This window comes from Musa acuminata, unplaced genomic scaffold (genome assembly GCF_036884655.1).
Source record: "Musa acuminata AAA Group cultivar baxijiao unplaced genomic scaffold, Cavendish_Baxijiao_AAA HiC_scaffold_1136, whole genome shotgun sequence".
In the NCBI taxonomy this organism is placed as follows: Eukaryota; Viridiplantae; Streptophyta; class Magnoliopsida; order Zingiberales; family Musaceae; genus Musa; species Musa acuminata.
This window is the reverse complement of record NW_027021348.1, coordinates 7,141,788-7,146,787: the sequence shown is the minus strand read 5'-3', so window position 1 is coordinate 7,146,787 and position 5,000 is coordinate 7,141,788.

Here is a 5,000-nt window from a genome sequence, read left to right as displayed (position 1 = left end):
CAGCCATGTGCCACCCGGGGGGTTCCTGGGTGCTGAGATGGCTGACATTTTGGTGAGCGGAGGCAGCACTCCGCTCACCTCCCGCGGCACGCGAAAACGGAGCCGTTTTGGGCTGTTTTGGGGCTGTTTTGCTCGGTTCGGTGAGCGATCGTTTTGCAACGCTACAGCTTGTTCGAACTTACATATTTACAAGCAAAATGACCCAAAACCATAAGAAAACAGGCTGCCAAGCAGCTGTACATGCGGGTGTGAGCGACGAACGGTTCGTTGAACGGAGTTGTTGCGGGTGCGCGACGACCGTTCGTGACATTCTCCCCCACTTAAACTGTCGACGCCCTCGTCGACGCTTGTTGGTAGTTGTTGATGAGTTCTTCTTCATGTCGCAGGGCGTCTTCAGGCTCCCAACTGGCTTCAGTTCGGGGAAGCTTTCGCCACTTCACCAAGTACTCTGTTTGCTCCGCTCCGTTGGGTAGCTTTATCTTGCGATCCGCCAGAATGGTTTCCACTCGCTTCTCGTAGGAGGCTGAGATGGGAGGTAGCCGAGTTGGAACACTTCGAGAAGCATCTTGCGGATCTGAATGGTAGGCCTTCAGGTTGCTGGCGTGAAGAACGTTGTGAATTTTGAACCACGCCGGCAGCTGCAACTTGTAAGAAACATTGCCTACCCTGCTGATAATTGGGAAGGGCCCTTCATACTTACGCACCAATCCTTTGTGGACTCTTTTCCTGAAGAATTGGAGCGATGCTGGTTGGAGCTTTACCAACACCAAATCGCCAACTTTGAACTCTTGCGGTCGCCTTCCCAAGTCGGCCCACTTCTTCATCCTCTTTGCCGCCTTCTCCAAGTAAGCCCGCGCAATATCTGCATTTCGATGCCACTCCTTTGCGAAATGATAGGCTGAAGGGCTACTTCCAGTATACCCAATTGCCATGGTGTGCGGAGTCGACGGTTGTTGTCCTGTGATAATTTCGAATGGGCTCTTGTTGGACGCAGAGCTCCGCTGCAAGTTGTAGGAGAATTGGGCAATGTCCAACAGCTTCACCCAATCTCGTTGATTGGCACTCACGTAGTGCCGGAGATACTGCTCCAAGAGCGAATTTATTCTTTCAGTCTGACCATCCGTCTGGGGGTGGAGGCTTGTAGAGAAGTATAACTTTGATCCCAACAATTTGAATAGCTCGGTCCAGAACCGTCCCAGAAACCGAGCGTCTCGATCACTAATGATATTGTGTGGGACTCCCCAATACTTCACTACACCCTTCATCATCAGTCTGGCCGCCTCTTCAGCTGAACAGTGTAGGGGAGCAGCAATGAAAGTTGCATACTTTGAAAACCGATCGACCACCACAAGTATCGATCCAAGTCCCCCTACAGGTGGCAAGCTTGATATGAAGTCTAAGGAAATGCTCTCCCATGGCCTTTCTGGTACGGGCAACGGCTCCAAAAGTCCCACCGGCTTCCGCTGCTCCACCTTGTCTTGTTGGCAAGTAAGGCATGTTCGAACATACTCCTCCACATCAATCCCCATCTTTGGCCAGTAGAAGGCCCTCTCCACGAGAGCCAATGTTCTGTGAATGCCGGGATGTCCAGCCCAAAGGGAATCGTGACACTCTTTTAAGAGTTCACGTCTTAAATTGTCCACTCGGGGAACATAAACCCTATTCCCTTTTGTGTAAACAAGTCCCTCCTGGACCCAAAATCGTCGTGCCTTGCCTTCTTTGATGAGCTGCATCAGGATAACTGCCTGGGGATCACTATACAGTCCATCTCTGATTCGGGAAAGGAAGTTGGAGTGTAACTGACTTGTTTGGCCTCTGCCCTCCAGTTGTGCAGCATTCACGCACTCCACCTTCCGACTCAGCGCATCGGCCACGACATTCGCCTTCCCGGGCTTATATTCCATTGCCATATCAAATTCAGCCAGGAAGTCCTGCCACCGTGCTTGCTTTGGGGAGAGCTTCTTCTGAGTTTGGAAATAACTCAGGGCGATGTTGTCTGTCCTCAGCACAAATCGCGACCCAAGGAGGTAGTGTCGCCAAACTCGTAGGCAGTGGATCACCGCTGTCATCTCCTTCTCATGCACTGGATACCGCCTCTCGGTCTCGTTGAGTTTGCGGCTCTCGTAGGCCACCGGATGACCTTCTTGCATGAGTACTCCACCAATAGCAAAGTCCGAAGCATCTGTATGGACTTCAAAGGGCTCTCCATAGTTTGGCAATTTGAGCACTGGTTCTTCCAGAACAGCAGCCTTCAGATCTTGGAATGCTGTCTCACATCTGTCCGACCACTTCCAAGGCTGCTCCTTCTTCAGCAACTCCGTCAGAGGGGTTGCCCGCTTCGAATATCCCGCGATGAAGCGTCGATAGTAGTTGACGAAACCAAGGAAGGATCTCAACTCTGGCACCTTCTTTGGAGTTCGCCATTCCGCAACTGCTTGCACCTTCGACTTGTCCATCCGGATGGAGCCATCACCGATTCGGTGCCCCAAGAACAGGATCTCAGTCTGAGCAAAGTAGCATTTCTCCCTTTTTACGAACAAAGTGTTCTCCCTGAGAACCTTGAAAATCGTCCGAAGGTGCTTGACGTGTTCCTCGAGCGTTTGGCTGTAAACGACGATGTCGTCCAAGTAGACGACCACGAACTTATCCAGATACTCCTTGAATAGCTGGTTCATGAGAGTACAGAATGTTGCCGGAGCGTTGGTTAAGCCGAAAGGCATCACCAAGAACTCAAACGCTCCATATCTGGTCACACATGTAGTCTTTGCTTCGTCGCCTTCAGCAATGCGCACCTGCCAATACCCCGACCGAAGGTCGAGTTTTGAGAAATACTTCGCCTTGCCCAATTGGTCGAACAAGTCCGCGATGAGCGGGATGGGATACTTGTTCTTCACTGTTACTTTGTTGAGGGCTCGGTAGTCGACGCATAATCGGAGGCTCCCATCTTGTTTCTTCTGAAAGAGAACTGGAGCTCCGAAAGGTGCTTTTGAGCTGCGGATGAGACCACCGCTTAGCAGTTCACCTAACTGCTTTCTGAGTTCTGCCAACTCTGGCGGGGCCATGCGATAGGGTGGTCTCGCTGGAGGCTTCACTCCTGGCTCCAGCTCAATACTGTGATCCACGCCTCTGCGTGGCGGAAGAGTCTTCGGCAACTCAGGTGGCATAACGTCTTTGAACTCCTTCAGGACGTTGGCCACCCCAGCAGGTTCTTGAATGGCTTCTTCATTGAGTGGCTCTAGCTTCATAGCAGCCACGAATGTTAGTTCGCCCTTTCGCACCCCTTTCTTCAATTGTAATGCCGAAATATGTTGGGGCTCCTTGGTTCCTCTCCGAGAGACGGGCACCACACAGGGGTCATCGCCTCCCATCATACATAGGGAATTCAAGAATGGCATCGGCACCAACTTCGCCGCGTGCATAAACTCCATTCCAAGAATCACTTGGAAGTCGTCTAGTGGCACGGCCATCATGTTGGTGGTTCCGCTCCAAGTCCCGATTCTGATGGGAACTCCCTTCGCCAATCCGGAGATTCGCCTGGCCTCCGAGTTCACTGCTTTCATTCGGCTTGGGCTCTTCTCCAATGTCAACCCAAGTCGCTGTGCTTCACGATCGGCTATGAAGTTGTGGGTAGCGCCCGTGTCCACCATTGCACGGGTCGTTTGGCCATTCAGCTTGATGTCCACATACATCAGTTCACTACTTCCTGCTTTTTGTGCCTTCGTCTTCATGTTCTCCCCCACTTGACCCCGCATAGCGTTCAACAAACGCATTGCTCCCATTCGGGGTCCTTGCGACTCTTCATCGTCGCTGCTGGATTCAGAACTGCTTGAGCTAAGGGCAGCAGCTTTGCCCTTGTCCGATCGGGGAGGGTGGATGGAAGCTGTCAAAGCGTTGAGTGCCTGCTTCTGTGGGCACTCCCTTACCATGTGCGGTCCTCCGCACAAGAAGCATCCTCCAGGTTTTGAGGCCTTGCCTTTCGGGTTCGGCCCTTTGTGGGAGCTCTTCTTCTTTTGTTCACCCCCGAGCTCCTTCCCTCGAGAATGTTTTTGAGGGCGATTGTTTGAAGATTGTTTCCTTCTCGCTGGGTCTTCAGAGGAAACGAAGTCGGTGAGCCTTTCTGCAGCTGCAATTGCCCCGACCACGTCGGTAACATTCCTTCGATTCAGCTCTTGCTGAGCCCATGGTTTCAAACCATCAAGGAAACTGAACAACTTGTCCTTCTCGGACATGTCCTGTATGTCCAGCATCAGTGCAGAAAACTGCTTTACATAGTCTCGGATGGTGGTACTTTGGCGGAGTTGTCTCAACTTCCTTCTTGCGACGAACTCTGTGTTCTCCGGTAGGAACTGAGTTCTCAACTCCCGCTTCAAGTCTTCCCATGTGTCGACTCGACACCGACCTTGTTGGATTTCCTCCCAACGAGTTCGCCACCAAAGTTTCGCATCTCCGTTCAGATACATTGTTGCTATTGAAACTTTGGTATCTTCAGAATCGGGTCTCGTAGCTCGGAAGTATTGTTCCATGTCGAACAGAAAGTTCTCGAGCTCCTTGGCATCTCTGGCCCCTCCGTATCCATGGGGCTCAGGTGCCCTCAAGTTTTGTGGCGGTGCAACGCGGGTGTTGCTTCCTCCCGCATTTAGCGTTCTTGTGAGCATAGCCACTTTCGCCGTGAGTTCCGCCACAACATCTTGTAAGTGCTGCACGGAGTCCTTGGTGTCATCGGACAGTCGGTCGACTAGGGCCTCGACCTTGTCGATCCTGGACTCCGCTTCCTCTTGCGAGCTCTCTACCCCAACAAGTCTTTGTTGGCCATGGTAGAGTTCCTCCATGCTCGCTTCCAGAACATCCAGGCGGGTTTCCGCCGTCGTGAGTCTCTCCTTATGACTCTTTTTCCCAGTTAGCGCACCAGATTGCGCTTCCTCCGCTCGCGGAGAGTTGCCAACTTCTCGCTCATCCTGTTCGCTGCCGCGATCCTCATGAGCGGCTCCAACAGCATGAGA